The sequence below is a fragment of the Thamnophis sirtalis genome, unplaced genomic scaffold, assembly GCF_051295495.1.
Source record: "Thamnophis sirtalis isolate CommonGarterSnake01/CBP01778 unplaced genomic scaffold, rThaSir2_p1.2 scaffold_12, whole genome shotgun sequence".
NCBI classification, from domain to species: Eukaryota; Metazoa; Chordata; class Lepidosauria; order Squamata; family Natricidae; genus Thamnophis; species Thamnophis sirtalis.
The window spans coordinates 67,348,669-67,372,263 of record NW_028261392.1 but is presented as its reverse complement, the minus strand read 5'-3'; positions in this window follow the sequence as shown (position 1 = coordinate 67,372,263).

Below are 23,595 nucleotides of genomic sequence, written 5' to 3'. Positions count from 1 at the left end.
CAAGAATTCTGTACTTACTTTATATATGCTTGTTTGTGGTAACTGTTTTCCTCCAGATCAAATGTGCCAAATATTATAAACTGCCTAATATAAAACAAAGGTCAAAAAGCCCATGAATTTACATATTTATATGTTTATTTTTCTATTTTGTAAGAAAAAAATACATTTAAAAAAGCAAATGTGAGGAGTGAGATCATGTACAACATTTAGTGCAGATTCTCTTTCTGTTTCTATTTACTTTGTGATAGTTCAGTCTCCACTTCTTTCCTTATTCTGGTTGCCCAAAAACTAAATAGTGTTTTGCAATACCAATCTCCAATCTGATTGTCAATTTTCATAGGAAATCAACAAGTAGCTAAAACTTTCATTCTAGTTGATAGGATTAGTAATAGTTGCAGACCGTCTGCATATGACATAAAAGTAATTCATTTTTAATGGAAAAATAATTGTTAATATTTTATTTATTATTATAATTGGATTAAAAGCCTCAAACAATGCTGACTTGCCAATATTTTGCCAAGAATCAAAGAAAATATCTAAAAGGCTCTCTGCAGTTTTATGGAAGCTTTCAAGAAAGTATATGCATATTTTCTTTTCCTTTTTTTGAAAAAAGTTTTTTTATTTTTAAACAAAGACAAACAAAACATGAAACATAAAACCCTCATCAATTACATATAGCATGTTGTTTGGTTACAAACATTTGTGCATCACCACTTTCAATTGTATATAAGATCACAGATTATCCATCAAGCATACATAGATACATTATTATCATTGTACATCATATTGTTCAGTTACAATTGATATCCCTTCATTTTAAACAAATATTCTAGAAATTAGATTCACATATATACCAATATTCCATTGCATCCTTATTTGTCTACTTCATAATAATGGAATCATCTATCTCATTTTATTATTTTTGTGATATGAAAGAATTCCCCAACATTTTATATTTGTACATTACTACTTTCAGTTGTATATAGAATCAGAAATTGTCCATCGAATATACATAGGTACATTGTTATCATTGTACATCATATGTTCAACTACAATTTTTATTCCTTCATTTTAAACAAAATGTTCTAGATATTCGATTCATGTATATACCAATATTCCATTACATCATTATTAGTCTATTTAATAAAATATGTCTTTATATTATCATCTATCTCATTCTATTATTCATACAATATGAAAAGCTCCTCCATTTTTCATTTCCATGTTTTTTATCTAGCCACTGATAAAACAAGTCCCATACCTTATAAAATTGTACATCTTCTTGTTCTCTGATTTCAAATGTCAATTTACTCATTTCAGCACATTCCATTATTTTTCGAATAACTTCCTCTTGCATTGATATTTTCTCATTTTTCCAATTTTTTATAATAAATAATAAAATAATAAAATTTCCTCACTAATTCAACACACTTTCTCTTTTCGCTTTCTTCCGGTTCCGAAGCTGTCCCAACTTCAGCAGCTTCATTAGCTGCATTTCTGTTGCTGGAGAAAAGGCTCTTCCTGGATCTTTCAGGGACTTTGCGGTGTCCCTGAGATCAGCAGGAGGTGCCCTTCTCAATCACTGTCTCTGCGGGACGGTTTAGGTCCGAATGGACCATCCAGCGGCAGAAATATTGACTGCAATCTTGGAACACCAAGATCGTACGTCGTGCCTTCGCTATGTCAGCCCCTTTCTCCGAAACTATATGCATATTTCTTCTTTCTATTAACACTGGATATTTTTTTCTACAATGTGTTTTATTAAACTTCAAAAGTATTACAATTAACATTTTGAAAAATATAACTTTTAAAAATAAACTTAGATTTATTTATAACTATCAAGAAATAAAGGACAAAAAATAATCTTAGGAAATAAGAAGGGGAATCCAACTATAAACTAAACTGTTTGCAGTCCCTGTGAATTTATAAGGAATATATGAATGGAAACAGCACAAGTAAGAGTCATATGTCTAGAATACGTATCTCCAAATATGTTGAGTGATATCAGGTGGGACTTCTTGAGAGCCTTTCCGTCATGGCACCCAGCCTCTAAAACATCATTTTCCTAGAAATTAGACTTTGTTGGTCTTCTGTAAAGCTCTGAAAATCTTGGTTTTACTACCTAGCCTGGTACTCCGGGGATATGGTTGAGCTTTTATCGTGGCTATGTTAACTGGTGTGTTGGTTAGTTTTCCATCTCAACTGCCATATATGTTAATTGATGTGTTATGTTTTTATTTAGTTTTTAGTCATAGTTAGTCACCCAGTTATGTATTTATATAGAAGGTTTACAAACTGAATCTCTCTCTCCTTCCCTCCCTCCCTCTCTCTCTCTCCCTCTCCTTCTCTCCCTCCTCCTTCCCCCCTCTTTTTATCTAATAGATTTACTAGCACAAATATTACACTGTATGAAAAAAAAAATTTTCAGTATTTTTATGTTCTGTTAGATATGAAGAGTGTAGAATACATAAGAATGGAATCTGAATCACATACAATATCATTTGTAAAGAAAATACTAATTTCTACCCTTCTGAAGCTTTTAAAAAGTTCCCGAATTCACTTTAAATAGTCTGATTTTCTTTATTCTGTCCTATCCTTTCCCACCCCACCTGTTAGAATACAAGACCTGTACAAATATCCTGATATAATCATTTTCCCTAAATAAAATACATATACAGTATTTTATCTTTCCAAAATATTCCAAATATTGTTTTATTTGTGGGTATTCCAGAGGCAAATGAGAGGGTATTCCATTTTAAAGGCATCTTCTTTGGGATATTTTGGGAAAATATAATAGTGCTGTTAGAAGCTGACTATCAGAATACCAAAGCTACAAGCACTAGCAGTAGTAAGAATAAATGCACAAAAAAAATTAAATAAGCATAAAACAGACATACTTGTTGTGTTCATGCGCTTTTTAGGAATGAATGGTTTCTTAGTAACAATAAAGAAATGTGTTCTGTTAGCATATACTGTGTTAGGTGTTTTTCCACTGATGTCAGCAGGAAGCAAATTCAGTGTTGTAGTTGAGGGAAAAGAAGTACCGGATATTTGCAAAGACGCACATCGAAAAAAGGGATGGTGATGCCATTTCCAAGAGGAAGAATAACCTGCAGGGTCTCTTTTGGACTATATACCCAAATAGTAAAGAATAACTTGATTTTGAAAAGGAAAGTATGATAAAAGATTGGGCAAATAATGCTCAACACACAATGCAAATGTTCCGGTTATCTTGCTATCAAGACATTGACTATAAAAGAAACATTCAGCTCTACTAATCTAATTGTGCATTGAAATCACTTACAGTAATATAAAGCAAGCAGGTGCAAGGGATTAATAAACCCATGAAACCAATAGACTTAAAAGCAAATAAAAACCACAATGATTGCAATCACACACTTGCATATTTCCCTAGATTTCAGTCTCCAGTCTAAACTGATACCTCAGAGGCCTTTTTCTTTTTTTGCAGGATAGGAGAAGATAATCTCCTTTTCATTTTCCACGCAGTCAAGGCGACAAAGTAATAGGAGCTGAAATGGCCAATTATTTACCATGCTAAATAAAATTTCCTGAGCCGCTTGTCTGCTGTGTTGAAACAAACAGGTTCTCATTAGGTTACCTTCAGCAATTGGTGATGTGCGATTGGGCACACAGCTGGAAACCACGGGAGTATTTCCACACCAGAATGGAGGTCTTTTATCAGTGTGTGTTTCTTGTGCAACGGTCACCTTGCCCTGTGTTGTTCTGTAAAGATGTCAGTGAGAAGAGAAGGCTGCACTTCATCCTTTCCTTTGATTTGGGTTGGATCCTTTTCAGTCCATTAAACCAGAAAGCGTGGAGGTTGCACAGCAGAAAGAAGACGGTTGATGCTCAGGTCAAAAGCCACTCACAGCCTCATGGCAGTATAGAAATCTGATCAACAAACAAACACGATAGCAGAGGAATTTACATGTTAATTTGCATCAAATTTTACTTGATACATATTTCCGCCGATAGTTTTGCACAATGCAATGTTGTCTCCTGCAGTTTTGAATGTACACATTGCTATGTGCATGGTTTTCTCCGACATACATTTTATAATTTAGATAACTATATCAACAAGTTCCAGGGTGCAGAAATGATACATAGCAACAGCATTGTTATTGGCATATTCTCCTTGTCAATCTCTAAGAACATCCCAGCCAGGGTAGAATCACACATACCTGGATGGTTCCTGGTACTGCCTGGAGTTGCTAATTAGGTGAGCTGATAGATCTCTGAGGTAAACAGTTACTGAGGGGCGACAGTGTGCTGCACATGGCCTCTACGTAACCTTCCCTCTATCTCTGCGTGGTATATTTGATCCCTGTCAAAGTCTAATTCAGTGAAATCATTAGCTTCATTTGGGACGGGACCTTTACACATATTCATTGATCATGTTGATGGTCATTGTATTGCAAAATAAAAGAACTCCTAAGCCAGAGGTCTTCAAACTTGGCAACTTTAAGACTTGTGGACTTGAAGTCCACAAGTCTTAAAGTTGCCAAGTTTGGGGACCCCTGCCCTAAGCCATCAAGCCATGCAGAGATAATTTCATTTCTGCCCCAAACCCATTTGGAGTTTTCCTAAACAGAATGGGGAGAATTTTACCTATTATTTTTAATTGATGACATACTCATAGATGGTTTCTCTCCCTCCCTCCCTCCCTCCCTCTCTCTCCCTCTCCCCCTCTCTCTCCCCCCTCTCTCTCTGCTTTTCTCTATCTTTTATCTTAATTTTTATCTACTTGGTCAAACATTTTACAGTGTGCTAACTGACTGTTAGCTGATGTTTAAAAAACACGGATCCATATTTTTTGCTAGATGAACTGTGTTGGTGCTTGTTCTGATCTCGAATGAAGGATTGACTGGAAAGGTGCTCTGTGCACACTAAAGTCAATCAATCATCAATCCCAGAACTTTTCTAACCGTCAGTGTGTTGCTGGGAAGAAAAATAAGGGTTTAATAGTTTGGCTGTGGTATTGAGTCACATATTTAAAATTTAAAATGTATTGAGGTATGAAGAGCTTTGGCTTTATCATTTGTAGTTTATCATGTGTAGCTAAAAAGATTATTTCACTGTAATAAGAAATACTCAGCTAAACCTGATTTGAATCTCTGGACTAAAGTCATCATGTCTACACTATTAACATATGAAGCAGCTTTTACCAATATTGTGGAAAGAATTTTACTCTGTACCATCAGAGCTTAATTCACAGCTGTTTACTTCAAGTATTGTTTCTGTTTTGTCCCCCCCTTTCTATTTACTTAAGGTTTATTTCCTTTTTGCCTTTATAGGAAAATGATTTTTTTTTTAAAAGCCAACATATGTTCTTAAGTAAAATTTCCAGGAAACTGGTACAAATCTATAAATAAGAAGTTATACTTTAATAATATTTAACTGAATAAGGGCAAAAGATTAATGTTTTGCTTTTTTTGTGCATGTTCGTTCATTCTCTTTTGACCCCTCCTGTTCCAATGAATATGACTGCCAGGATGGTGTGTGAGTAATCACATCTTCAGATTGTGCGTGGATTCAAAGTACACCCATCAATGGGCACATAGATATAAATCACATTTGCATAACTTCGTGAGAGATAATTAAAAATAATCTAGGATGGAGCCAAAAGACTAGAACACAAGGCCCCCAACAGCCAATATTCAGATAAACAGGAATTAACACCCAACAGACAATCAAGCAGAAAGCAATACTCTAATCCAGGAGCCATCAAGGAGAAAGCCCAAAATGCCAGGGCAAGATACTATGTATAAACAGACAGCAAATCTGACACTTTCACGCTGATGATGTTACGTAGATGGGTAATGAAACATCTGCAAGCAAACAAACAAGCTCAGAGAGCCAGATGTTTTTCTTTTAGGCATTACCAAGCTTAATATTCTTACAAATAAAATAGAGTTATCTCTCTTGTGTAACATTTGTTAGGACTCTCTTAGTGGAAATTGTACATAATTCCTTCTTTAGAGGAATAGAAATTTAAGCTAAGGTGGCATGCATCAATGTAAAAAAATATTTTGCAATTAAAAAATACAAATACTAGATTGATTTGTACCAGATCTAAACATTGCTTCATGTTCATATAGGGCTTAAAAATATTATCTTTTGCCCGATATGATAAGGAAAAAGAAGTTTAGATTGAAGCTCCTACTGTTTATAGAGACGTGGTGGCTCAGTGGCTAAGGAAAGCGCTGGTCTTTGGCTTTGAAACGGAGGTGAGCACCGCCCCCTAGAGTCGAGAATGACTAACACCTATGTAGGAGGGGAATCTTTACCTTTACCTTACTGTTTGTTCTTATCTATGACTCTTACTACATTGGTTCCCTTTACTAATTATAGTACATAGATTTGATTTTAATAACAGATTTAAAATGATTTATGGAAATAACATCATTTTTACATGCAGTTCTTATCTAGAGTTGCTTTAAAAGTTTGCTCAATTTTATGTAACTAGTAGATCTCTTTTTATTTTTCCTTTCTTTTTCCTTCTTTATTTTCTTGGTTACACTCTCAAAGATTTGTTAAAATAAAATAGGAGCAGAAGGAGGAGGAAGGAGGTGGGAGAGAAGGAGCTAGTAGTTTATAAAATGAGGTAAATCTAACATTAATCCACAAAAAGCAAAGGATTCTTAAGAATTATCTGTCTGAATAAATTCAACAAAAGCATTTTTGTTTTATCAGTAGAAGATGCTAGAGTGCCATTGTTTGCAATCCTTTTAAACTTATTTGCAGTTCTAAACAGTCGTTTGTTTTCAATTTGATCTCCATGTTTCTCAGCAAGATTGTCACTTGAAAGCTTGATTGCATTATTTGCTGGTTCTTTGGATGCACTAATTAGCACACTCCAAAAATAATTAATAATGTATCAAAATATATTATGATTTTTTAAAATGATACTGAAAAACTCAAAGCTGCTTCCTAAAAAAAAAACAATTAGAAGGAAAACGTGGATCAGTTGTTACCACAGATCTACTTTGTCATCACTGTGAATGATTGGAGGTTTCCTTTTAGTTTAAACATCTGACCATGCAGGAGGTTTGGGATCAGTCTTAAACGTTTAACATCTTATTTAACATTAACTAGGGTAGAAGATGAGGACATTTTTTAGTTGCTTCTATAATGTAAAATATAGCTTGTCGATCAAAAAGGTAGGCAGTTCGGTGGTTCGAAATCCTAGTGCTGCGTAACGGAGTGAGCTCCCATTACCTGTCCCGGCTTCTGCCAACCTAGCAGTTCGAAAGCACGTAAAAAATGCAAGTAGAAAAATAGGAACTACCTTTGGTGGGAAGGTAACAATATTCAGTGCACCGTTGACATTTAGTCATGCTGGCCACGTGACCACGGAGATGTCTTTGGACAGTGCTGGCTCTTCGGCTTTGAAACGGAGATGAGCACCGCCCCCTAGAGTTGAGAATGACTAACATATATGTGTGAGGGGAATCTTTACCTTTACCTATATTGTAAAATATTTAGACAGTAAAATTTAGCCAGTTCCTATTGTAGCATCCCTTTGGCCAGCCTCTCAAGGTCAATCCCATACACTATTAAAATGCAGATTAAACTTCCTTGGACTGTTGGTTTTTACTATCATGTGTCATGAGTTTTTAAGATGCTTCCACAGAAATAATTTTAAAAAGAAACAATTTTCTAGGCAAGTTATACAGATCACAAATAGAATGGAGTGAGCACTCATCATTTTGGTATCCAAGGTCATGTTGTGAGAATCTGTAATAACTATTTTACATGACTACAGTAGCCTTAAAAAGCAGAATTCAGAAACAAAGACAAGCTGTATGTCACAGTCTCCTCCCTAATTAAAGGTTGAAAGCACTTTCTACACAATTCTGTATGTCCTAGAAATGTCAGCATATGCTGCAAGGAAGACATCGTTTAAAGCTAGATAAATGAGCTTTGTAGGTCTATCTTTTTTTTCCTTGGTGATGTGCTAAGAATCATTATGAATGCTGGAACGCGAAAACTAAGGTTATAGGAAATAACCTATTTTTCAATTTGAACCCCAGAATGAGTTCTATTATGCAAAGCTTGTGTCATAAGCCAAGCCAGGCAGAAAGGAAAAAAGTATCTCACACCTTGATTCATGATCCTTGAAGACAAATGCAATCCACCAGCTGTACTTCGAATAATTAGTAAATTTAACATGATAACGACTCCATCTCATTTCAGACAAATTCTCAAAGTTATTACATTCTTTCTTAGTCTCCCCCCTCCCCCCGCACCCTATTTATTTTTAGGGAATAGATATTGTGCATAAAAATGAGCTTTGAGTAGTTGTTCCATTCTGGAAACTGGACAGAAGTATGACTCTCCTTTTGCTTTCGGATCAACTTTCTTAAGCGCATGAGGAGAGTGGCTTTGGGGGAATTATTTCACAGTGATAACAGCCCTTTCTGAGGGTCTCCGGTTTGAGATGTACAGTACTATACAAAAGTGTTAGAAAGTGGTGCAAAAAGACTGTAAATTAAGAATGTTTTCAAAAATAGAAGTGTTAATAGTTTATTTTTATCAAATAACAAAATGGAAAGTAAATGAAATCTTTGAAATCTTTGCCTGGGAGAAACCTTGCTGATGCCGTATAACTGTCTTGTGTCTTATTCCTGTGCTCAGTTTTGTCATGAAACCGTGACAAGAATCTGACTTGCACAACCTCACTTTAGTAGCAGAATTTAGCTGTTCCTCACCCAGGTTTAAGCCTCCTAAACAGCTGCTTCTGTTTCAGTCAATGTCTATTTTTCAACATACCATATTTTTCGGAGTATAACACGCACCCTTCCCCCCTAAAAGAGGGTGAAAATTTTGGTGTGTCTTATACTGTACCCTGAATGTAGCCCTGCCACCCACCGTCCCACACCCTGTGGCCTCTGCCCCCCCCCCAGCAATTTCCCTCCTTGCAGCCTGTTTCAGCTTCAGCTTCAGCACAGCCTGATTAGCACAAGCAGCTGATTGTCGGTTGGATCAGCCTCCCAACCATCAGCTGTTTCAGGCTGCAGGGATTGCCATTGCCTATTGCAGCCTCCGTGTGCCCATTTTCAGCCTCTGCATCCCATTTTTGGCCTCTGTGCCCCATTTCCAGCCTCTGCATGCCTCATTTTCTGCCCATTCCAATCCCCACTGCCTGCAACGGGCAGAAAATGGGGCGCATGGAGGCAGCAATAGGCTATGGCAATCCCTGCAGCCTGAGAGGAGCCGAGATGGCGCAGTGGTTAGGGTGCAGTAGTGCAGGCCACTTTAGCTGACTGTTATCTGCAGTTCGGCTGTTCAAATCTCACCGGCTCAAGGTTGACTCAGCCTTCCATCCTTCCGAGGTGGGTAAAATGAGGACCCGGATTGTTGTTGGGGGCGATATGCTGCCTCTGTAAATCGCTTAGAGAGGGCTGAAAGCCCTATGAAGCGGTATAGAAGTCTAACTGCTATTGCTATTGTCAGGAGGCCGATCCAACCCACAATCAGCTGCTTGTGCTAACCAGGCTGGGCTGAAACTGAAATGGGCCGTTTGCTGCAAGGAGGGAAATTGCTGGGAGGCAGATATTTTTTCTTGCTTTCCTCCCCAAAAGCCAGGTGTGTCTTATACTTTGGAGTGTCTTATGCTCCGAAAAAAATATCATACATACTGTATGTTAATAATCATTAGCACCCGCTTGGTATAATGATTAATCAAACACATGACTCTAATTCTGCAAAATCCCTGACAAAGTGTGTAAGTTTAAGAATTGAGGGTATTTTGAAAGGTGGCCAGACCAAATATTGATTTGATTTGGATTTCCCTTCTGTTCCTTTGCTTTCTATTTTGTTATTGATAAAAATAAACTATTAACACTTCTATTTCTGAAAGCATTTTTAATTTACAGCATTTTTGCCCAATTGCCTAATACTTTTGCACTGTACTGTAGGTCTGTATTCGTCTTCTTGATGGTTTATTTCTATATAAGAAAGATGCACCAAAATATATGAAATGGTCAAACTTGATTTTTTCAGAGTGCTGAACAATAGCTTTGCAAACATCTATAAAGTTTCATATACATCAACCCTACGGTTTCCCCAAATACAGTTTACAAGGTCAGTATAAGCAACTCTCTCCCTGTTCATTTTGTTTAACTGCTTAATTTAGAGATGTTTCAGCATTACCAGGAACTAATTTATCTCCAGGTTCATTGGAAGACTAAGCTGTAGGACACTGTGTTTGCATATTTATGGGAAGGATTTCTTAACTGCACCAACAATCTATTAAGCACAACATAAATACTGGAAATAAATCAAGAATAAATAGACTCTACTGTTGATTTACTTAGCTTATAACGTCTTTCCTTTTTAGACAAGGTAAATAAATTTGGTTTTCTGTAATCCATTACATGTTAGTTCAACATTTTGGTTGGATGCTTCTATAAAACTTGCATTAGGCAAGTGGGTAGAAATAGGGAATTCACAGCACATACAGAGCAACCTAGCTATCTTTACACTATACTTACTAAGAAAGACATTCTTCAATTTATGAGGCTCACTCCAACATGATTTTACACAGAAATAAATCTCACCATGATGGATGAGGACTTTTCCAAAGAAATGTTGATAGGATTGAATCCAACATTTGCAGGAGTTATGAACCTATGGTTGATGTTGTATAATCCCTCTTATTGATGTTGAATAATGCCTCTCACGACTGGCCATTTTCAGGAGCCGGTTTAGCAATATCTGGATGGCCAAAGTTTCCCACTCTTACTTCAGGTCAGGGATGGTGGCCCATACGTCACGAGGAAGCCATGCCTACTCCGGCTCTGCAAAGGTGAAAACCATCACAATACATCACATGACATCACCTGATGTGATCGGGTTTGACACCCGTGGTTTAGATGAAAGCAAATACTGCTTCCTCATAGATCATATTATGATCTAATTCAAAAGATGAAGAATAAGGAAATGTAGCTATCCTCTTTGAGTAGCACATTTTCAGAATTTTTCGGGAATGAAAAAAAGGATAGTTACAGTTTGTTATCACATAGATTGAGCTAAGCAAATGTCAGTTTAGCTGAAACACGAATCTCTTACAACTGATGGGAACAAGGAAGTAGGATGATGAAAGACAGACAGAAGCAGGGCAGATGCAAGTTAAGAATCTGAGCAAAGAGAAGTAACAAAAGGGCAAGAATAAAGCGAAATTGTTGTCAGAAAGAGATGACAAAAAGGTACAAGCTGAAACTCAGGGAAGGGATTGGTAACAGTGAAAAAAAGCTTCTTCCATTAATAAATGGAACAAGTACAATCAAAGTTTGTGAGAGCAGAAAAGAGGGACAGAAGAAATTGTAACAGAAGGGGAATGGATGTGGAAGAAATCTTTATAGGGTAGCAAGAATCCCTTAGAACTGAAAAATCTAATGGCTACCATTTCTAGCTGCAGTTTCTCAAGTACATATTGAAACGTTTTTCCTATCAAGAGATCTATTTTGCTTATCATTACTTCAAAAGAGATTCTAAACATTTCCCACAGTAGACTGTGATTTAAATGTTAAAATTTCTTGATGGATTCTTGTGTCAGAGACCAGCAGACATCACTGCTCCAGCTGTACTGAACACTCCTTCCTTTTCTGCGTCTGTTTACTCCAAGATAGAGAAATGGTCGGTATTCTTGAAAAGCACAAATTCAAAGTTTATTTAAGAACACCACGGTGTTAAATTTAAATATTTAAATCTCAATCTACTTTTTTATCCTTCCCATTATGAGGAATGAGGCTTCAGCAAACTCCATGTTCATTATCGCAGCCAAATGATAGAAAGTAATGTTAGATGGGATCTTTCTTCAACATTTCAAAGCTAATTTATCTAGATTCAATCCCTATGCTATTTTTTGTGTTAAGCTTAACGTGAAAGTTAATAAAAATTGATATAGTTGTAATTGTGCTGCCCAGGAAAGCCTTATTTCCATTTAAGAGCCGAGGTGGCGCAGTGGTTAGAGTGCAGTACTTCAGGCCACTTCAGCTGACTGTTATCTGCAGTTCAGCGGTTCTAATCTCACCGGCTCAGGGTTGACTCAGCCTTCCATCCTTCCGAGGTGGGTGAAATGAGGACCCAGACTGTGAGGGCGATATGCTGACTCTGTAAACCGCTTAGAGAGAGCTGAAAGCCCTATGAAGCAGTATATAAGTCTAACTGCTATTGCTATTGCTATTGCTATCTATCTATCTATCTATCTATCTATCTATCTATCTATCTATCTATCTATCTATCTATCTATCTGATTGTTGGGGGCGATATGCTGACTCTGTAAACCGCTTAGAGAGGGCTGAAAGCCCTATGAAGTGGTATATACGTCTAACTGCTATTGCTATTGCTATTAATCATATTTAACATGCAATTGTCTACATTTTCCGATTCTTTTGTTAACTTATTATAATCTTTCATTTGAAAAGAGAGTTGGTAGTGGACCAAACCATGCAAGAACATTCAAGTGTGATGAAATAAGGAATTAATTATTTTAAATCTTGATGACAAAAATTCTTACATAAAAGAAATCACATATAGACAATTATTCACAAATGTATCCTATATTTAACCTTCCCTTCCAGTGTTGATAGCTGCACATCCCTGCAGGTTTTTTGGATAGATTTTCAGAAGAAGTTTCCCATCTCCTTCTTCCTAGGGCTGAGCGAAAGAGGGACTGGGCCAAAGTCATCCATCTGGCTTCATGCCTAAGGCACCACTAGAAGCCATGGGGTCTTGGCTCTAGGCGGATATCTGAAAAACTAGGAAATATTTTTTCACATGGTACTTATAGCAATTATATATATATATATATATATATATATATATATATATATATATATATATATATATATATATATATATATATATATATATATATATATATATATATATATATATATATATTCACGGGTATAGGTATGCTGGTCTTGTTGTATACACGGGAAAAGACCCGAATACAAGACCAGCATGTATGTGTTTGTGTGTGTGTGTGTGTGTGTGTGTATACATACATACATACCAAAATAATCTGATAGTTTGTTCATTTAAACTGTGCCACACAATAACTGCTCTTTCAAATGTCTTTCTTTTATGGATCTCTATATATTTATCCATGTAGCACAACCAATTCTGAAGTATCAGATCTAGATTATAAAGTCTTTGTCAAAGTGGGCTCAGACTCAGAGCTCCAGAAACGCTGGCAGATTACAGACAGCCAACTCTAGAGCCATCAGATGTCTGAGCAAGCAATCAAGAAGCACAGCTGCCTTTGCTCTATAAAATGAGGGCGCTGAATTATCCTCCCCACCAAACACAAGGCAGGCTGCAAAGAAAGTAGGGATTCTGTGAGGCTCCTTGTGTGGAAGGAGCCTCAACTCCACTAAATGATCTACCTGCATATGAGGACTGCTTGTATCAGCACAAAGGCTACATTGGAAACACCCTTCCTTTGCCCAGATTCCTTGTGCCTTGACTTCTGACATTAATTCGTACGATTGTGACTCTGGACCAGCTCAAGCTGAGGACTTTTCTATAACGTATGGACTCTTGGACTTCACTTGACCACTCTTGTGCCTGCTGTTTTGATTGTCAACTTGCTCAAAGCAAGCCTGCTGAATATTTCTGGGCCTGATTTCTCTAGTGTGTGTGTGTGAATTTGCACTTACATTTTGTTTGCTGCTTATTTGCTCCACAAATTTCCCAATAACGTTTGCAACCCCTTCTCTTGGTGCATCTGCATGTCCTTGGCCTGAAACAAAATCATCCTTTTTCCATTGCTTGCTTAATCATTGTAAGTAATATGTGATGGGATTTGTTGCCAGTAAATTAGAAGAAATTATTATCAATCATGTAATATTTATCTCATGAAAAATCATACAGAAATTGCAAAGAACCCTATATCTAATTAGGCCAAAGCTGTTACGCGAGACTCTACTGCAAAACCAATAGATTCTATATTCACACAGCACAGGAGGAGAGAAGGAAATTATCCATTTGAAAAATTCTTGGAAAACTGCCTTAGAAATATAATTTGGGGCCAACTTAAATACACATGTCAAGCAAATGTTGACAAGCAGCTGTGAATTAACATCAGGACCACTTGGTTAAAACACAATTACTGCCTAACCATGCAGCTTTTAAGTCAGAAATGCCAGCCAAAGACTCTTCCCAGAAGCAGATGAGATGTAGTTGGTTCTACCATTGGACAAAATGAGTCAACTGGTGGAAAATTTTGGGCAGGGGCCTGCGCTAAAGAGTTAGAGAACAGTGTTATGGGTGTTTTGCAGTCTATCCATCCCCTAAATTGTGTTTTGGCCTCATACATGGTTGAGGATGCTGTAAAATCACAAATACTAAACAAAGACACAATTATTCAGTGAGGTTTTACCTCTCACCTCTATTTCTAAGGCTGATCCCAAGAAAAGCTAAAAAAAAGCAGGTGTCCTCCTTCCAGAATAATAAAATCCAGCATCATTATTCATTCTAGTATTATAAATAATATTTTTTCACTGTAGCCCTTGCAATGGAAACATTAACAATAGCCAGGACTGTCTTTCGGTTGCAAGATAACAAGGATAGAATCAAAGGCCACGTTGGGGTTGAGGCAGTAATAATAACTGTCGACATAAAGGCCTCCTCCTTTCAGAGAGGGGAGCAAAATATTAATGGGGAGGAAACTGTCAGATTCCCCCCCCCCAAGTTCTTTATCAGGAAGAGACACAGGAAGTTGACTTATATCATGTCAGACTACTGGCTATTTATCTCAGGACTCTCTGCAGTAATGACAAGTTTCACAGAACTGTAGCTAAAGTTCCTGGATAGGAAAAAAGAGAGATTTATTTTCCTGAAGTGTATCTTCTCTGGTCACCGGCTGTGGTTCTTCCTCTCCTCAATGCTGCTTGTCAAAACATTTGTAACATTGTAGGAAAAGAGGAAGGAAAGAAATATGTGACATGATATGGTATCCTACTGAGTATAAGATGGGCATGATAAAGGATCAAAATAACAGTGGCCTAACAGAGGCAGAAGAGATTAAGAAGAGGTGGCAAAATTACACAGAAGAACTGTACAAGAGTGAGCTTAACATCCCTGCTAACTGGTCACCGACCTCCAGCCAGATATCCTGGAATGTGAAGTCAAATGGGCCTTAGGAAGTCTGAGCAACAACAAAGCTAGTGGAGGTGACAGTATTTCAGCTGAGTTTTCAACATCTTGAAAGATGATGCAGTAAAAGTGCTACACTCAATTTGCCAGGAAATTGGGAAAACTCAACAGTGGCCACATGATTGGGGAAGTTCAGTTTGCATTCCAATTCCAAAGAAAGGCAATGCCAAAGAATGTTCAAACTACGGCACCATTGCACTCATTTCACACACTAGCAAAGTTATGCTCAACATCCTAGAAGCTCCAAGAACTACCAGACGTACAGGCAGAATTTCGAAGAGGCAGCGGAACTAGAGATCAAATTGCCAACATATCTTGGAGAAAGCTAGGGAGTTCCAGAAAAACATCTACTTCTGCTTCATTGACTTTGCTAAAGCCTTTGATTGTGTGGATCATAAAAATTGTGGCAAGTTCTGAAAGAGATGGGAGTACCAGACCATCTTATTTGTCTCTTGAGAAACCTATATACGGGTCAAGAAAAACCAGTGAGAACTGGACACGGAAACACTGATTGGTTCAAAATTGATAAAGGCGTTTGGCAAGGCTGTATACTGCCACCCTGCTTATTTAACTTATATGCAGAGCACATCCTGAGAAAGGTGGGACTAGATGAATCACAAGTTGGAATTAAGATTGCCAGGAGAAATATCAACAACTCAGATATGCAGGTGATACCACTCTAGTAGCAGAAAGTGAAGAGGAACTGAAGAGCCTCTTGATGCAGGAGAAGGAGGCGAGGGCAAAAGTTGGCTTGAATCTCAACATTAAGAAAACTATAATTATGGCATCCGGCCCTCTCAATTCCTGGCAAATATTTGGGGAAGAAACGGAGGTAGGGACAGATTTTATTTTCCTGGGCTCCAAGATCACTGCAGATGGAGACTACAGCCAAGAAATTAAAAGACGCTTGCTCTTGGGGAGGAAAGCTATGGCAAATCTAGACAGCATACTAAAAAGCAGAGATCACCCTGCCAACAAAAGTGCATATAGTCAAGGCTGTGGTTTTCTCATGTGCGATTTATGGCTGTGAAAGTTGGACCACAAGGAAGGCTGAGCACCAAAGAATTGAGACCTTTGCACTATGGTGCTGGAGAAGACTCCTGCGAGTCCCTTGGACAGCACGATGATCAAACCGGTCAGTCCTAGAGGAGATCCATCCTGGCTGCTCTTTAGAAGGCCAGATCCTGAAGATGAAACTCAAATACTTTGGCCACCTAATGAGAAGGAAGGACTCACTGGAGAAGAGCCTCATGTTTGGAAAGATTGAGGGCAAAAGAAAAGACACAATTTCGTGACTAACAACAAAAATGAATATAACTGCCATTTTTGAATGGGAAAGTCTAGTGGTATATCTTTAAGTCAGGAATGTATTGACTTTTCCAAATTTGCCTATTATTCAGTTGATGTTGGCAATCAACAGAGATGAGAGTTCAGACCAAAAAAGTGTCAACATGGATGCAAATGAGATATACACCTGACTGTGCAAATCATTGATTATGTCTGCCTGGGCTAAATTTTGCTGATAAATACAAATCTTGTGTCTGGATTTACAAGCCTGCCTGTCTGTATATTCAGACCAGTCATTGCCAAGCTGAGCAAGGAGGTTGCTTCAAAATGTAGTTTAATAGATACTCTAAATGAATTAAATCTTAGCTAACTAGCTTTTAAATCACCGTAACATGTGTAGAAGGCAGCATGTCCATGAATCACCTACTAAATATAAGTTAGGCTTGTATAATATTGCCTAATAAAATATTTGGAGTCTCCAGCTGCCCTACATTCTCTCCCTCTCCCATTTTGTCTGATAGATTTGCAAAGTCAGGGGAGGCCAGTTTAAAGGCCACTTGATTAAAAACTCAACATGTTAGGATTAGAGCACACCCCAAATGCAAGATTAGAGATGGAGTGCATATAACCAAAATAGAAAATTCAGATTATTATAATAAAGTTATTAGCATTGTTTGGCATTGGGGAAGCTCAGCTTATCTCCTTTTCTTTCTGGAGACTCATTGGATGATGAGTCAATCAACCTTCAGTGTAAAGCAGTTCATGGAGTTGCTCTAAGGAATGGGAAGGGTGAGGGATTTCCCCCACATTTTAAAATAAGCCATCTTGCAGTTTGATTGACAAACGAAGTTTCCATATGCAAACTTGGCTACAGTTTGCATATGGGAACATAGAACATACCATGTTTTCTAACTAGAGCAGCCATTACAGACTGATCTCCACATAGCCCCTATTTTAATTATTTGTATATATGTATGTAAGTTTAGTATTCAGGCCTTCAGCCTGCCTGAATTTGTGGTTACAACACAAAGCGGTTAAAAATAGAATGATAGAGAAATCCTACAAAACAAACATTTAGAAACAGAACAATAACATCTCCAAAACAAACATCCCATAATAAGATGATCATATGAATTTCTGGGAAGGCAGACATAGCAACAGAGAAAGGCTGCTTCCTGGATGCCATTAGGTGACCCTCTTGAACGAGGGAAACCTGAAAGATACCTACTCTGCCTATTCGTATAGAACGGAGCACAAGAAGAGAGGTGGGCAATTAACTTTCCAAAGGGGCCACATGAGAAAGGGAGACTCTTCTGGATGCCACCACTGCTGATGCCTTACCTGTTGTTGCCTTGCCTGCCACCCTGACCTGGCCCCCACCAACACCACCATGCCCCCCACCCCAATGATGCCCCATCTCCCCACCAGCACCACCCGATGCCATGGACTGGACTAGAACAGTCCGTCAGCCAGATCTACCCTGTGGGCCATATAAGCCCAGCTCTGAATAAGAACACGTATGGAAGCCCCAAAATTTGCAAAATAGTCATTTTATGTAAGATGGGTGCTGTAAAAAAAAATTGACAAATGAAGAAGTTTTAAAAATCTGCCAAGAAAATCATATACATGAGTAGTTTCATTCTAATGACTTCCTGGATGCCATCCCCTTACGGAAGACTCCGGCTTCATTACCTTTCGAAGGGCTCTCCAGAAGAGGGTCATTTAAACTCAGGGATAAAGCAGAACCCCCCCCCCAAAAGGTTATTCCCTGGTTTCCACCCTGAATCACATGAAGATGGGAAGAGGGCACAGTTGGTGTCACCAAAAGGAGGTTTTGAAAGACCAGAGCACCAAACCTCATAGCCTTTGCAGCTCTGGCATATATGATTTTTTTCAGTTTAAAACCATCCCCTGGAATTATGCTCTGAAGCTTATTGGAAAAAGCCAAGGCTTTTGCTTTTTAATGGCAAAGGAAGGGCTTAACAGACATATTTTCAATGTTTTACTCCCATTCGAATAATAAAAAAATGCATGAAAATGTTCCCCTTCGCTACTGGTTATGTTATTGGCTACCAAAGAAGCCCTTGCAACATTCACATTATCAGAAATAAAATCATTTTTTGGGGGGTGTCTCCCTAGGTTAAAAAAAAATGTCCTCCACTGACTTTGAACTGAAGAAGGGAGACACCCGATTTTCCAGACATGAGAAATAAGCAAAGTCTCCTTGAGCCACACAGCTCTGCAGGGTTTAAATATGGAATTGATACTTATTCCGAGATTGATTCAGCAGAGAGAAAACAAATGGCCTTCTATTACATGACAGCATCAATGTTTTGCTCATTAATTCCTCTCCTCCCGTCCTTTTCTTTTGACACACCAAGAAGAAAGAATCTGATGAAATGCATTTCCTTACAAGCAGCATAAGAGCAATTTAGATTGCTCTGCTTAATGGACCAAATCAAATAGCTTTGCCTTTCTATGAACAAACCTCTAATAATATGTCGCGGGTGAGGCTTTTATCTCTATTTCTTGCAGTTCTAATTTTTCTTAAACAAATGTTTTAGCATAGGAAAAAATCTATTTCTTGCACTTTCACTGTACAGAGTCTAGCAGTTATGCTTCTCATTTGGGAAACTAATTAGAAGAGATAATATAGCTGTATCAAAGATGATTCTTTGAAGGTCCTATTTTGCCAGTTGGTTCCTAGAATTCAGTGATATGTACCTCAAACCGTGGGAAGAGGAACAACACTCTATTGCACTAATTCATGTCAAAAGGCTTCTATTAAGGACTTCAAACATCTTTCAGAGGATACTTTAAAGTCACACTATGTGACGCGGTGGTTAAGACACTGAGCTTGTTGATCCGGAAGGTCAGCAGTTTGGTGGTTCGAATCTCTAGCACCGTGTAACAGAGTGAGCTCCCATTACTTGTCCCAGCTTCTGCCAACCTAGCAGTTCAAAAGCACATAAAAATACAAGTAGAAAAATAGGGACCACTTTGGCGGGAAGGTAACAGCGTTCCGTGTGCTTTTGGCGTGTAGTCATGCTGGTCATAAGACCATGGAAACATCTTTGGACAACGCTGGCCCTTCGGCTTTGAAACGGAGAGTAGCACCACCTCCTAGAGTCAGGAAAGACTAGCACATATGTGCAAGGTGAGCCTTTACCTGAAGGTCACACTACTCTGTTCCGCATAATATACATGGGAAGATGAAGGTGGCTGAATCTGAGAACTGCTTCCCTGAAAGCTGCATTAATGCCAAGTTTTATTCTGGTGATAAAACTCATGATCTTTCAGCATTATTCCCCAGTTAAAAATGACCACATAAGTTTGCATTATTGTGCATTAAGGTAGAAAAATCCAAAAACCAAATCTAACAAAATGAAATTCAACATAGAGAAAATTAAGGTTTCACACTTGGGGAAGAAAAACGAAATGCACAGGTACAGGTTAGGTGAAACCTTGCTCAATAGCAGTAACTGTGAGGGGGATATTGGGGGTCTAATGGACAGCCACTTAAAGATGAGCCAGCAATGTGCAGCAGCAGCAGCAGCAGCTAAGAAAGCCAATGCAATCCTAAATTGCGTTAACAGAGGAATAAAGTCACGATCATGTGAATATTAGCACTACTTTATAAAACCACAATAAGACCACACTTAGACTACTGCACCCTGTTTTGATCACCATATTATAAAAAAGATGGAAGAGATTCTGGAAGGGGGCAGAAAAGAGCAACAAAGATGATTAGGGGTCTGGAGGCTAAAATGTATGAAGAATAGTTGCAGGAATTGGGTATCACTACCTCAGAATTACAGGGTTCTATCTGATATTTTCGTCAAAAATGAGTTAAGAATGTAATAAGGTTCTATACACCATGACTTAATTTTTTTTAACAACTTACAGTATTTCATATACTTTCTAAATAAATTTGTCACAAATAGCAAAAATGACAAGGTTCTATCTACACTATTGCAAGAAAACTCAACTATCGGGTTCTGTTTGCAACAGCCGATTGTCTTGCTTGGCTGTTCCCATGAGCGGATCCTGAAGCGCCTAGAGTTGCCTCCATTTCTGGACATGTGAATACCGAAATAATGTTTCTTTTCCATGATATGGAAGCAACTTAGGGAGTTAATATGAAGTGAGTGGATCTGAGTATGTTCCAGAAACTGAAGATGACCAATCGGATATGGAACTTTTATAACATTCTGAATCTAGACAGCAAATCACGAATTATCTTTAGCTCATTTTCCTTAGGAAATGATAGGGTGCAGTCCAATTTGTACTAGTTTTCCATTGGGTTTGGGGCAAAGTAGATTCAGAGACAGAGGGACACAGTGTGAGCAGTGTGAACGGTGTATGCGATGTGATTGAAAAACTTGGGAACAGGTAATAGGAAGAGCCTCAGACAAATTCCTTGGCAAAATATTACTTGGCTGCTGTTAGGGATTTAAGGACCTGGATGCTAGAGGGCCATCAAAACTAGGCATTGATATGCACACTGTGCATTTTCCTTCAAGAAACCATATCTTTTCCTGAATTCACCTGGTAGCTATACAGTCCCAGGAAAATGTTTTTTTTTAAAAATTAGGAATACGCTGATAAGGACGAAATAGAGAAGACACGGAGATGCTAATTGTACCTCCATAGCTCAAATGCACATTTTTTTCTAGCATTATGAAAGCCCAGAAAAATACCCAGCTTGCTTAGGAGGCATTGACAGATAAGTATGGAAGCCTCTCCGGTGTCCAGAATCCCGAGCTGATATGTTCAAAGGACTCTAATCGGAAAACATCAGACTAATGTCATTTGATACACTTCAGCCTCTTCTATTGATATTTGATCTATTTCTCCCTGTTCCTTTCTTGTAGCATTTTTCTTTCCTGTGGAATGAATGGATGATCCTTGTACAGTTCTCTGTGAAATTTGACAGTGCACATTTCATCATAATGATCTAACTTTCTGGCAAAAGTTTAGTTGTACAGAAAACAAGCAAGCAAGCTAACCAACCAACCAGAACCTAATAATAGGTTTTGTGTTAGCAAAGTCATGTCTCATCCACAATGCCTGCAGGGAGCTGTCATCATTACAAAAACATTGGCGTTTAAGCCCAAGATAATTTCTGATTTATTGTCTAGATTCAGGACCTCATAGAAGATTGTCCTCGATGTGGAAACCAATATTGAGTGTTCCTAAAGATGCTGTTTTCACTTCCCTTTTATTACTTTTTAAACTAGATGTTTCCCACCCATTTTTCATTCCTGGACATAATATTCTTTTACAGATGATCCAGTGAATGATTTTGGCAATTGTTATTGTTGCTTCTTCTTGGCTGCCTTTTATATAATTAGCCAATATGAGCAAAATTTGGGTGTTTGGAAATTTGCATACTCTTATGACCAATAGCAGGGATGCCACAGCTGACGCCTCCCCCTACCTGTCTCCCCTCCCCCTCCCCCATCCTACCTTCCGGGGTTTCTTGCCCCCCCCCAGCACCCCCATCTGCCTGGGCCTGCCTTCCTCCCCACGCCTTGCTATACTTACTTAAATTTATGTAATGAATATTAATATTTGGATTAACTTATACAATTACTATATTAATTACTCTTTTAAAGTAAATCTTAACCCATTATGTAGATTAAAAAGGGGATTTTAAAGGATAATTATACTTTATAAATTAATTATAAATTAATTAAAATTGGTGAAGACGTCGTACCTTTGTCTCTGAAATGTCCTGAAGAAATAGTAGACTAAATAGATAAAAATTGAGTGCCGTGTATAAGTATTACATAAAAGAGAATTCTTACTGATCTTTTAGAAGTATTTTTGCTATGTTTCTGCAAATCATATTCCTTATAATTCACTTTTGGTTTTGTTTTGGATGGAATGAGATAGGCATTCCAACTGAAAAGAAAAATAGCAGAAATTGCTCTCAGGCCTGGAAGCCATCTTCTACGTTGGGCCTTCAGGCCTGCCCCATTTTCTACTGTGGAAAAATGGAAGAGGGGATTGTATGGAGTATGGGAGATACATAGCCTAAATAAAGTTCCTTCCTCAGAGAGTCAAGGTCATCTTGCCCTGCACCTGGAGTGGGGTGAATGGGAAGCATCTCCAGCTGGGAGGGTCCCTTAAAGTTCCATTTGACGTACGTCTGAGTGCTGGGCAGGGGTTGAACTTTCACTTGGGTGGGAAACTTTCAGATTTCAATTTACCCAGATGTGCCAATATGACATCTGTAATAAAATGGAACTTTGGAGTCTTCTTTCATTGGGGGTGTTAATTGGAACCTTGACATTTGCATTATATGAATTTGACCAGCTAAGTAAGATTTAGAGAAACTATAACTTCATAATTTAGTACTACATGTAAATTATATCTCCTATGTTAGTCACAAATGCCATTTTTATTTTCCTGGGGAATAGGAGACTTTTATGTTTTTTAATTGCTTCATGATAGGGAACTACCCAACACCTAACATTTTTTAATTCACTAACCATACACATTAGGAAAAATATTTCCAATTGCATTTCTGCTTATCATCTGGCTAGCAAATATAGGAGTTCTATTTGATAACATAGTAGCAACATCCAAATCGTCTTGGGTATAATTCTGAAAGAATGAATTACAGTTTTCATCATATAGCTACTGCTGGAAGAACAGGTGAGAATCGCTATTGATGTCAAACACATACAATTTTAAAAAAAATGTTTTTCATAAACCAAATAATATGGAAACAAATTTACCCCCAATCATCTTGGTACCTTTTAATATTCTTCACAAAACCTCTCCTTTCCAGCAAGGAAAGCTATCATCATCATTTTCACTTACCTCTGTTTACCTCAGCACAGGCAATTTCAGTTCCAAGGACTTTTCTGAAAGATCCCTTTACAATCTCTGCCTTTTTACTTCAGTCCAATATCCATCCAAGAGTCCTTGAGGCTGGTTTAGTTGGGCAAACACAAAAGAAGAAGGGCTCCAAGTCTTCACCCCTTTTTTTCATTATTAGAGTTGGTTAAAAATGAACATGGCTCCTTCTGAAATGAAATCAAAACTCCCCCAGGCATTATAATAATATTAACACCTGCCCTTGTCGGTTTTGTTATTTTTAAATAACTG